Source organism: Formica exsecta, unplaced genomic scaffold, assembly GCF_003651465.1.
Source record: "Formica exsecta isolate Colony F162 unplaced genomic scaffold, ASM365146v1 scaffold228, whole genome shotgun sequence".
Classification (NCBI taxonomy): domain Eukaryota; kingdom Metazoa; phylum Arthropoda; class Insecta; order Hymenoptera; family Formicidae; genus Formica; species Formica exsecta.
In genome coordinates this window covers 547,592-561,089 of record NW_021849573.1, presented here as the reverse complement: position 1 = coordinate 561,089, position 13,498 = coordinate 547,592, and the positions used below count along the sequence as shown (strand labels likewise).

General features: G+C 37.1%; 1 protein-coding gene across 4 annotated transcripts in view; it reads left to right on the top strand.

Moving 5' to 3' along the window:
* Positions 1-13,498, top strand: part of LOC115235610 (homeotic protein antennapedia) — a 122,474-nt gene that overhangs the window by 54,624 nt on the left and 54,352 nt on the right. The window contains exon 1 of one of the 4 annotated variants that reach the window (XM_029807510.1): positions 5,567-5,590. The exons of 2 other annotated variants lie outside the window; for them this stretch is intronic. The gene's annotated coding sequence lies outside the window, so the exon portion shown is untranslated. Of the gene's footprint in view, positions 1-5,566; positions 5,591-6,874; positions 6,897-13,498 lie in introns of those variants that run through there. One more of the 4 variants, XM_029807511.1, reaches the window with a different exon arrangement.

Genomic DNA, 13,498 nt, shown 5'->3' with positions numbered 1-13,498 from the left:
AGCGAGACAAACGGCGTACGGTAGACAGGAGCGTGAGCAACGTGCACGCGCCCGCGGATTAAAGAGTTATTTGATTCTCGGAGGCGGCCATAATTCTCCCGGGCTATTCCCGTCCCATGCGCGCGCGCTCCTCGTTCGTTCGCTCGCTCACTCGCTCGTTCGCCCACCGGAATATTTTAACATCAGGGGTGGGTGGCAGCCCGGCTGATTCTGTGCCTGGATGAGTTTAGGTTGGGACACGAGACACATGTACCGCAACGCACACACGCACGTGGAATAGAATGTAGGAGGGTTGGTGGGTGAGAGAGTTGCGGGTCCGCCGCAACTCCACGCAGCTGACAGCTGTTTCCTCGGTGGGCCGACCAGGCCGGTAGGGAGGATTCAGCCTAGTCGCGCCCCTTCTATAATGGCTCCCTTTTCTTCCTTCCCCTACCTACAGCAGCATGGCTGGCGCGACCATCTCTCTCTCTCTCTCTCTCTTTTCCTCTTTAGATTCAGTTACGTCACATCCACTCCGTCGTCGCTCCTTTTCTATACCACTGATGACGTCAACCTCGTGACGTAGGGAAGTGTAACGTCATCCCTCAGATAGAGCAATCGTTTCATAGAACGTCGGCTACTAGAGGCGCGTTGATCGTGACACGAAACCATTACTCTGCGATGCGATTTGCATGTTTTGTACGGAACACAGGATATGAATTAATAGGCTTGATGTATCAATGAGAGTTTTGTGCCAGACGATAATTAAAATAGATGATAAAACAGTATGAAGTAATTTTACAATTAGTAAAGTGCAATTTTATTTATGGGAGGGAATACTGTTGGTATGCAACAATTACGAAAGTTCACAATAGTTTTATTTGCTTCTCTTTTCTTAAGTATATTTTTTTTCCTGAATAATCAAAAAAGATCAGATATTATTTACATCCTCATTAATTTATTTAAATCGATTATAATTTAAAAAATGTATCATTAAAAATATTTAAATTTACTTTTCCAAATAAATAAGATTTTGCCTTAAAAAAAAACTTGCCGCGAATTGTTAGACAGAAATTAACCCAGTAGCCTTGGCCATCATCAAGGTCGACCGTATGTGTGTCGATGTCCTTCGGATCCGATTGCGTATGAGGACGGAAAGGGAAAGAATCGGGGGAAACGGACGGGAGATAGAATGACGATTCAGATAACACACCGAACATTCTTTCACCACGTGCGCAAACGGTGGCAGCATCGTCAACGAGCGATAGGTAGCAATCGTAAAACAAGCGTTTTACGAGGCACGACCACAGAAGGGGAAACGCGGCGCTATAGCGGCGAACGTTGAGTGGGGTTCTCACGGTTTACGAGCGCATAACGGACGCGTTTATGGGCGCGATCACATAGCCCGTGCATACCTACGGCTATATAACCGGGTCCCATAACCTAGTACCGAGTAAACAAATCGTAAAGCTCGGTTTCGGATTTACTGACCTACCGCAATACACGGAAAGCGATACGGAGAGCCAGCCAGCCAGCCAGCCGGCAATGATAACCAGCCCCTCCTTCCCCTCTTTGGTTCTCCGCCTGTGAATAAGAGGGGAACTGTCATGCTGACGGCATGCGATCGAGATATCGCAACAAGCATGCGCGCAAAAGGGTTACGAGCCCGTAATTGTGACAAATGAAGTAGATAATAGCTCGAGATAAACTCTATTAGGACATTGACTGGGAAGACGGATTTGGTTTGGCTCGTGCCTTCCGTCAATGCGCTCTTAATGATTTTACGCGTCGACACAATTTACGAGCTATATCATATATCATCTTTTGCGTCATACTTTTTTCTCGTTGACAGGTACATAATTTTTATCTGAAATGATTGATAAATAAAACTTGAGAAAAAAATTAAATTTTATATAATAAAGGCTACAATTTAGATTATATTTCTACCAATTTTACGTGACATTCTTGTGATCAATCGACCATGATATGCGCGCGCATACGTACAGTCGGCATCATATATGAAGGCATTTTCTGCTTGAATGCATGTAGATATTTGTATATCAATTACTTGAAAAATCCATAATAAATTTTTATTAGTTTATTTAATAAATCAAAGGTAACTTGTTATTTACCTATATCAATTCTTTAGATGTTTAACACTTTCACACGTATCGAACATGCAGTTGTCGGTCTACTGGACATACATAGCTATGATATATGAAGTAATGATATACGAAGCATGCGACTCGGAAATATCTAATTTTAGACGTGAAGATACATACAACCGAAATGGTAATACAACCGAAAGGTAAATACAGCCGAATGTGTATGTGTGTAATGTCATATTTTATATCTCGCTTTCACATACAGATGCCGATAGAGATGTCGACGCTGCTTTATAACTTCTCAAATAACCAACAATTTATACATTTAATCTTCAATTTATACGACATTTCTCCGCCATTGTTAATCTCATATGATTCTCGCAAATACAGCACAGGAATATATGTATAATTAAGAACTTAAACTACGTAAGAAACATAATATTAAGACAATGGATTATTGTCTGTAATTTTGGCAAAATTTCTGTGAAGATGAAATAGTAAAAATTTTTATTATAATTATTATATACAGGAAAAAGAAGACTGTTGTAATGTATTGTCATAAATGTTGCTATTATTTTACAACACCTATACTTTATGATAGCTTTATTACTAATGAATCTCAAATATACATGAATGTTTTGAACGCTGTAACATTGTATTGTGCTAAAAGAAATTTCAACTTCGTGGAGCGGAAACACGGCCGAAGCTCTTGCGTAGCCGTACAGAGCCGCGGAGGTGATTTATTCGAGTTAATTCCAATTCCATTGGAGCCGCGGGGGCAGTCAGGGGAAAGGAGCAGAGAGGAGGCAGCCTGTGGGGGTGGAGGGTGGATATTCTTATGCAATTTGCCAGAAAGGTTCAAGAACCCGGGAGATCCCGCAATTTATCTTGCCTTATGTTACGCCGAGCCAAGGCAACGGAAGATAGATAGCGTCACTGCTTCCAACCCCCTCCTGCGTCCCGCACCGCACCACCACGGGTCAACCACCCAAACCCCGTACAGACCCCTGCGACCCTTCCCCCAGCCAATGAGGGACGACCGCGGTGGCCATCTTGGATGGAGAGTTATTGAACGAAAAAGATGAGTAAGAAACTTGTTATGGGGGTGCGTTCTCTCCGCGCCGTTGGGACTTGGACGAAAGAAGGCGGAGGAAGGGGGCAGACGGAGCTTGGAAGCTGCGGAGGGGTAGCTACAAGGGATTGTTGGCGCTATATTGATCAATTGCTTTGCCGTGCTTCGCGCTACTTTCGTGATATAAAGTACAATACCCTTGGAGAGAGGCGCGATACCCGCTGCGAGACCGAGTGCGACTAATTATATAACGATTATGCTCCCTAGAACACTCCGACGTCTGATTCCTCATTTTTATTGTTGAAGAATAACATTGCTAACTCATTCTATCTCTTACGATTAAACATAATGATATTAATTACATAATTTTCAGCATGTTACATGTAATATTTTTAGCAACATTTTAAAATCTGCAAGACTTTTGAGACTTTTTCTGTGTTGCCCGTTACATTAAAATTATGAGAATTATATAATGATATTTAAATTATATAATATAGAATTTAAAATAATTTTTACAACAGGTCACATACATTTTTATAGAGTAATTTTTTTCATGTATTATATTCTTAATATTGAACATTTCTTAAAATTTACCTAAAGTTACATAATTGTTTATTTGGTAGATATTATTTTTGTTGAACAAGTGTTTTTTTTTTATTCAGAAATTTTTATTGGTCGCGCGATCATGGAAATAAAATGTCAATGAGCGTGCAGGAAAAAGCTGCAGGGTATGGGTGGTCTGATGGCTGTATTTCATGAATGCTTCACGCGTTCTTATTTTATGGGCACGTGCGCGTGAGGTGTCGCGTAACTAAGTTTCACCTTGAGATTTCAACAAATCGCCTAAGCTGATTGACTAGCCGGGAGGTAACTGCATTACTTCACGCATGCACGGCGCCCGATCGTGAATAGATTTGACAATGTAACAATTAAATTGATGTGATATGCATCAACAAATAACGAGTGCATACATACTTATGTGTAAGAATGCAAGCGTATTAATATTTATAAAGTAGTATAAACTGTTCAAGTTTCACAAAATCAGATGTATGCCACAATTTTCGTATATTATACACATCAATGTACAGAATACTCCATTTTAAATAATCCACCCAAATACTATTAGCTCTACCATATGATTTATTGCTCATTCTTATGTATTACTTTGTAAACATGTCTAAACATTTTGGACGAAAATTCTTAAGAGGCAAGATTGTTCTATTTTAAATGAAGGCGAATAGACAAATGTAACAATAATTCGATATATAATTTTTATGATAATATCCCAGACAGCACAGAAAAGCCAAGACATCTTAAAGATGTCTAAAAAACAATAAGACGTCTTTAAATTGTCTTTGAGTCATCTTTTAGAGACATGTGCTGTCTGGGATAATTTATTTCATGGTCATACAGCATTTTCCTTTTTTGCCGACTTACCGGGTTTTTGATCATGCGGTTTTTTATATCAACAATGTTAGTCAGTTTGTTGTGAGATGGCGTTGTTGGCCAAACATGCAGCACGCCATCTACGAACTCGTGCTTAAAGCTTCTTACAGGATACCACGTGCGATGTGCTCACCAGGCGGCGTAGCGCGCTGGTCAAAGAGGGGGTTTCTCGCTGCCGTATGACGAGAACGGTGGGGGTATGTACCCATGCCATGCCCGCAACAGCGCAGAATCCCATCGATCATTCGTGCCGTTTCTCCATGTTTCACGCCGCCGTGTATTGCGCGTGATAAAGAGAGAGAGAGAGAGAGGAGTCAGCCACCGTTGCCCCCCTTTCCAACTCCGCGCAACCACCGCTTTGCCTCTGACACGTCCACCCATCTCACCCTACCCCCGCGCAAATTCCCCCTTCCTGTACGATGTGCTGAGTCCGTGACGGTTCGGCGGGCAATGCCGGCCGACCATCACGAGGCCTTACCTTCTCTATTATATTTATGTGGTAGCTTGCGGCCGGGAAGGTTTATGCGGTGTCTCCACTCTGTCTCGTGCCGCTCCTTTTTTTCTTCTTTGTTTCTCTCTGCCTCTCTTCTACACACATACATTTTCCATCTGAAATTATTCTGCCAGCCGCGCCGAACTTGGTTACGTCACAAATTCGTCCACAATTATCGATAAAGTCATATTGTAAGGAGCGCAGCGTCAAAAATTTCGAATTAGTGAGCTAAGTGACTAAAGGAAACCGAGCTTTTGATGGTGTCTAATTGTGCGCGTCGTCCATCTATCCTATGGGCATTTGGAAATAGTAAAGTGTTCGATGGATGACACCACGTGCTGAATGAAACCAATAAGTGTGCGCGCGATTATTGAGTATCAGCCAATGAGAATGTAAAGATGCTGGACCGTGCTCTCCGGACACCGACGTCATCGTTGTGGCAGAAACGTGACCTTGTTGCGCGCGCGTTTGGATGGATACGTTTCGAATTGATCGGTAAATGATTTTCACGATGACAGTATCCATCGAATTTTCCGTTTCCGATCGTGCATTATCGTATTTTTTACGTTAATTATTAGCCACATAAATATTTAGTCAAAATTGTTGACGTATAATAATATCCCGAAAAATTTAGAATATATAATCAAGAAAACTACATATTAAATTTAAACAGATCTTATATACGTTGAATTTATCACGACTTGTTTAAAATTGTTATAAAACAATGTTAAACATATTTCTTATGTATGTATAATTCGATTGAAAAATTATTACTATAATTATTTTGTCATTATATAATAGGCTACGAATAATGTGTGCGCCTAACATAAAACGAACACAAAAATAAGCAGCATATCGAATCTATTAGCACGATATTATATACGTGTATATGTATGTGTACATAATCTATATCTAACGCATGTAATTTATTGTTTCAGGTAAGTGACGCGTTCAACGCCCCAAACCTTGTGGAGCATGCCTGTGCATCTACCGTGCTTGTTATAATGTAAGCGACTTATTTATTATAACATTGTTACAAACCTTTATTGCTTGCGCAAACATGAAACAATAAAGATAGAATAATGATTCTATCTTCCACATGATAGGTTTGCTATATAACTTCCTGTCTTTTTAGTATATTTTTTGGTATTGTGGAAACTCTATTATGGACTAAACATATGATGAATATTATCAAATCAATATTTTTCGTATCGTAACACGCTAAAAGAGGAAGAGAAACCCATATAAGGTTTAAGGATAGATAAGATATTAAAATCACCGATAAAATAACCGATTAAGTTTTCAATAGGTTTAATTGATAGATTGATCATTATCCGATCGTGCATTATCGTATTTTTTACGTTAATTATTAGCCACATAAATATTTAGTCAAAATTGTTGACGTATAATAATATCCCGAAAAATTTAGAATATATAATCAAGAAAACTACATATTAAATTTAAACAGATCTTATATACGTTGAATTTATCACGACTTGTTTAAAATTGTTATAAAACAATGTTAAACATATTTCTTATGTATGTATAATTCGATTGAAAAATTATTACTATAATTATTTTGTCATTATATAATAGGCTACGAATAATGTGTGCGCCTAACATAAAACGAACACAAAAATAAGCAGCATATCGAATCTATTAGCACGATATTATATACGTGTATATGTATGTGTACATAATCTATATCTAACGCATGTAATTTATTGTTTCAGGTAAGTGACGCGTTCAACGCCCTAAACCTTGTGGAGCATGCCTGTGCATCTACCGTGCTTGTTATAATGTAAGCGACTTATTTATTATAACATTGTTACAAACCTTTATTGCTTGCGCAAACATGAAACAATAAAGATAGAATAATGATTCTATCTTCCACATGATAGGTTTGCTATATAACTTCCTGTCTTTTTAGTATATTTTTTGGTATTGTGGAAACTCTATTATGGACTAAACATATGATGAATATTATCAAATCAATATTTTTCGTATCGTAACACGCTAAAAGAGGAAGAGAAACCCATATAAGGTTTAAGGATAGGATAATTAAAATCACCGATAAAATAACCGATTAAGTTTTCAATAGGTTTAATTGATAGATTGATCATTATATAATGAACGTATCTGTACTTTTGTTAAAAAAATGGAGATATAATGATGTTTCAATATGAAAATTTTTATTTAAGAAACAGCATTATCGTCGCCAATGTAGAGGAAAGTTGAGTAAAACCGGGTAGGTGGATCAAACCGGGTACCCCTGTTTTTTCGTAATAAATGCTGCTATCTATGGCTAACTTGTGTTATTAGTTGTAGATTGACGCCATTATTATTTTAAGACAAACCTTGTACGTCGGAATATACAACCGCCGTATTTGTTACTTTCCTTGTGTTAGGGCAAAACCGGGTACTTATATACACATCTCATATAATGAAAAGAGGAAGAACTGTTATCCTGACTTTGTGTCTCTACAAAAAGCAGTTGGAAACGGAAACTAACATTCACAAAAAGAAACCACTCAAAAAAAAGCTTTTTGAAATCCTTAAACTTAAAAAGTTAAATAAGGAAGTCCTGCAGCAATGTCGAACAAGAGGATATCTTTATTTGTGATTTTTTTTCAATAGAATACATTTTTATATTGATTTTGATTAAAATAAATCTAGATTTTGAAATTACACGGTGTTTTGCATATTTTCAAATGAGTACCCGGTTTGACCCTATCGGTAGAACAAAACCGGGTACTTTGACTTCTCCACAAAATTTTGTTATTCTTGCTAAACAAAAATTTTTTTTTTGGCAACTAGCCTTATTTTCTCATAGTTTAAGGTTCACTAAAGACTACTAAGGGTCGGCAAAATTTTTGTTACTCTCAGATTTTTTAAAAAGTTAAATAAGGAAGTCCTGCAGCAATGTCGAACAAGAGGATATCTTTATTTGTGATTTTTTTCAATAGAATACATTTTTATATTGATTTTGATTAAAATAAATCTAGATTTTGAAATTACACGGTGTTTTGCATATTTCCAAATGAGTACCCGGTTTGACCCTACCGGTAGGACAAAACCGGGTACTTTGACTTCTCCACAAAATTTTGTTATTCTTGCTAAACAAAAATTTTTTTTTTGGCAACTAGCCTTATTTTCTCATAGTTTAAGGTTCACTAAAGACTACTAAGGGTCGGCAAAATTTTTGTTACTCTCAGATTTTTTGTAGGATGACAAATCCAAAAAAAGTACCCGGTTTTACCCTACTTTCCCCTACACTTGTAGTTTCCGATATAAGAATGCGCTACCGGCGTTTGCAGCTGATTTTGACAGTATCAAATGTAACAAACAAAATTACGTGCGAGAAGTCACCAGAAATCACCACTACAAATCAATCACTACAAATTATTTGACAATTGTTAAAGTATATTTAAAATAATTAAAATCACGTAATTTTTTGGACATTTTTTGTTATGGTATTTATAATATCATTTTTAATTGGCATCGTTTAATTTTTTGCATAAAATTATTTTTTTTGCTTTTTATTAACTCTATTGCTTTCATTGGTGTGCGCGCGCATTGCATTGCATTACGATATATCATCGTAATGATACTGGCTCCAGAGTATATTAATACCGGATGGTATCATATTAATGTTGTAAATACATAAATACGCATCTATAAAAGAGACGCACTTATTAGCGGACACTGCTGGAAGATGGAAAATAAGAAAGCAATAAATAAAGAATGAACGAGAGAAATGATGAAAAAAAGAAAATAAAATGAGAAAAAAGAGGAAGAAATAGAAAATGAGTATGAGAAAAGATTAGAAAAGAGTGCTGAGAAATCCTCGTCAAGAACGGAATCAGGATAGGCCCACACACCCGGCGGCATGTAAAACACGCAGCGAGATTAAATGCTTCATTAATATGATTAAAGTAAAAAGCTGCTTGAGTAACGAGCAACAGTGAATCATCCGCTGGTCGAGACCGCCGAACCGGTGCATTGTACTGCACAGTTCTACAGTTTTAATATATTTTATTTGAGATTTTGCATTTTACAATAAAAGACCGAATAGGAGAAGATACATAATTATATCGTTTCAAATATTTTTGACATTTGCGGAAAGTAGAGAAGATTTAAAAAATAGCATATTAAGAAATTATTATATAAATATAAATGAATTTAAAATTTAACATACGTAATGATCTATCTACGAGATTTATAAATATTCTATCTGATTCACCTCTTATGTTAATCGATTCCGTATGCCGGGAAGGCTTAAATGGTACAAGCCAAATGGGGGAAAGGACAAGCATGTCTCTAGATGCAGGTGCCGGAATATTTTAACTTTTCAGAGTCGGTATTCGCTGTTCACACAGTATTGAAGCTCGCGATGTCCGTAACATGAATTGATAGTATCGATAAAAGTATTCTCATTTACCGTACAAACGTCCTTTCGACAGCCTCTTTTTTTTTTTTGTTAAATGCTGTGCTTTTCGAATATTCCATTTTACATACAATATTTGTAGTAAAATAATAAACGTGTTTTTTTTTACATTTCCTATAGTCAAAATTTCCTCAGAATTATTAAAAACCTATGTATATTTTTTTACATATCAATACAGCGACAATATAATTTAAATAGTATATGTGAGAATAATTATTTTAATATATATCAAACGTGATGTTCTCGCATATTTACGACAGAGACAATTCGTGATCGCGTTGAAATCATTGAGAAGTATTATACATGACATATCACTTCGTTTATATGATACATGTTACATCGTTGGTGTTTGGCGACATGCAAGGTGCCGTAGGTTGACGCAAAGTGCAAGCAGATGCGATCGGTGATTATGCACTTACAGCGTTACCGTATATAAACGGTGCCCGTATAAGCACCGCGGTAGATATGCATACACCGCAGGTACATATAATGCGATCCAAGGGACGAGGGCAATGTATCTTCTCCACGTGACATTGGAGCCTACACTAATCGCGCGACAATCTTCACTGCGGTGAGAAGAGAGGAATAAGAAGGAGGACAAGGAGAAGAAAATCGCACGTATATCGCTATGTGGTGGGAGAAACGCTACTCGCGAACGAAGAAACGAATAAAAGAGAAAGACCGTGTCAGAAACAAGGAAAGTGTGAAGAGGGATGTGGACGAAAGAAGATAAGAGTAAGGAGATTAAGAATGAGGAGAAGTGGGCTTGTGTAATGTTTCGCGGGTCTGCCTCCACGACAGCGAGGAAAAGGAAAGGACCCGAATAGATAGAAAGCGAAGGAATACGGAAGCATCAGATACATATAAGAAAAGGAGAAGATGAATAAAGTGCCTCTCCTACGTATTTGCACCGTAATCTAAATATAAAAATATGAAAAAAGAAACGCGTTAAAATACGATGATAAAAATCAAACACAAGAATGTTCACAAGTTGAAATTCCCTTGTCAGCGATAGCTTATTTTTAATTTATTATAACCATAACATAAATTTTCGATGCAAGAAACCTGATTATTTTAAATACGTTAAAAATAAAACGCAAAAGATAACATTGTAAATTTTTAATCTTTGGGTTTAAATCGAATATTATAATATTAATTTATTCATTTATAAGATTGCCGTCAAGTTTATTAATCATCAGATATCACCATTCAATGAACCAATTTATTATCCAGATATACGATAGTATAATAATTTCTTTCGAGTTTATAATGAGATCTTGGCAACATCCGCAATTTGCAGCGCAACTTTTCACCGCGAGGCGAATGCACAATTTTTTTTTTTTTTTTTTAATCTTATAGGATCGGGTCGGGTGTCAAGAGTCTAGCTTATATGACGGCCATATTAGCAGCGATAAGAAATTGCGGAAACCGGCAGTTGCGATGGCGTTCTCTGTCGCATGAAACACACCTCGATACGCATCTATCGAACGAACCTATGCTGCTATGTCGACCGCACACAGCAAGCAAACCTGTAATTTATTCCTCGGCCGGCCGCGTACCACCCAACTCCAATATAATCATTATAATTATTGTCTCCCCTTCAAAATGGGGCTCGATAATAATCGTTTGTATTTGTTACGCGGCTCGCATTGGCTCTACCACATTCGTAGAACTTGGGGAGAATTTCTTCGAACTGTGTCGAGTCACTTTTCTCGTACTATAGTCGTCGACAACTTTGAATTGCTGAAATTTCTGCACCCTAGTAGATATTTGCCTCGTGATGCGTGATACCTAATCTATCGAATGCGATTCGCTACTTCGTACTTGATATAGAGCACATTTAATAAAAGTAAATATACGAAATTGAAATTGATTAATAATGCACATTTCAGTACATCGATAATTGTTATTATCTTTTCTCCATTATACGTGTACCATAATATTGAATCAATTAAAATGAAGATTTTAGCTTAAATCGATAGTTTTATCCGTCCTATTAAGATCTCTTTGAAAAATCAGAAATATTCATTTTAATTTTTGCTGAAAAATTATAACGATTTATCACGAATATCGATCAATCAATTCTCTTCATCGATCCTCGTTAATAATCCGCTATCTATGCTCCGGCACTCGTATCACATTCGTTCGTCCATTGTTGCAGACGCGGTATTATAAATTGCAGCGATCCGTTCACTGTGTTAATTTGTCCGCTTTTCAATTAGCGGCCGAACGAGTTCGGCGGCAGCGAATAAATCGAGTACCGGCGACGGCGATCGCGGGGCCGTTCGTGACTTTCTAAATCCGCCACGTGTGTCGACCGCTGCCGGTTGAATTGTCGTCTCTGCACCACTCTCTGATCGTGTTTTAAATTACCGTTCTACGGATGAAACGAAATACGCACTCTACGAGATATTATTTTCTTTTAAATATCGTACATGTTACATACCCTCCTCGGAATTAATCGTAATAGAAATCTTTGCATTTTTTAATACAAGTTTGTATATTAATACACATATTCTACAATTAGAATCAAAGTTTGTTTGCTCTATGTATATTATCTCTCTTTTTGAATTTATTTTTAAATAAAGTAAATTATGTAAATAAAATCCTGAAAAAGCCTTTGAAATATAAAATACTATTTTCAAATTCAAGTTGGAAACTACATTTTAAATTACCAGTTTCTCCGATGTTTGATGGAGTTCGCCGTATGGACAAACACATCGCACAATTCAGAGAGGGGGGATGTGTAGTATAACCCGATGTAATATTCCGTCATACAAAAAGCAGTGCCGTGCTGAAGGCGAAGGTAACTTCGTGCCGGCCACCTGCAGGTAACCTGGGAGCGTCACGACGCCGCCGTCGCGACGAGTTACGGCCACAAATCACGCGATTTGTAATTGCTACTATCAACTACACGATTTCACGTGGCGGTTTCTACCTACACATGTGTGTGGATGGAAATCCATAAACATCGATTGTTCTGGCTTCTGGCAAGACGTAACGTGTCGAACACCTTGATAGGAAATTAAATATAATTTGTTTCTACGAAGTTATTTGGACAATTTCTCTGTAATCTAAGAACTATGATCGAAATCTTGATACGTAGTAAAGAAATTAATTTTGTCCGTAACGTAACTTTAAAACTCGCAAAAGGTAGAAACATCGTGTAATTTTAGTTCTTCTATAGGGGATATATATTTTTAACAAGGAAAAATCGTTGTTCTTATATTTTATTCGAGACATTCGGGAAAATTAAAACATATATATCTAATTTTTGAAAAAGATTTTAAAGAAGGATAGCAGTCCCGATTTAAGCTACACTAAAATTTTTATTTTAATAGATTGCAAAGAAACAATAAAGCCAAACGTGATTCATGAGTGTGGTCGAATAGCGAGGATATTAAAAAAAACAAAGTAAGATTCCGTAATAGCATCTTCTCTTTCCTATATTAAACGAGTAAAAATCACTGATCACATATTTCGAGGTCTTTCGTTACTTCACGACGACTACACACATGGGCGTTTCTAGTCCACATCATCATGTAGTATATCACGCACTGTGACAGAACGCGTTACCATTGTAACACGCTTGTTCCTGCGGCGATACATTACGTTACGTCCACATCCCAGGTATTACTTCGGTTTCCCTTCTCAACATGGTTAGTAGCTTCGTACATGTTAGTAAGCTATGTCTGATTCGTTCGACGAGAGACGGTCATGGTGCGCTACGTTAAAAGCTTTCCCCGCCATCAAAGTAATTGCCGATATATATAGTCTACGATGAGAATTGTGCGGAGAACTGTATCTGAAACGAACCGAAATTCAACGTCATGACATTATAATAGGCAGGAAAATTATTTCAGCTCGAATATCAGTTTGAATTCTGATATTTATATTAAAATTATTTGTTTATTTTTTACACTTTATTTTTTAATGCATTATGATTAACACTCTTT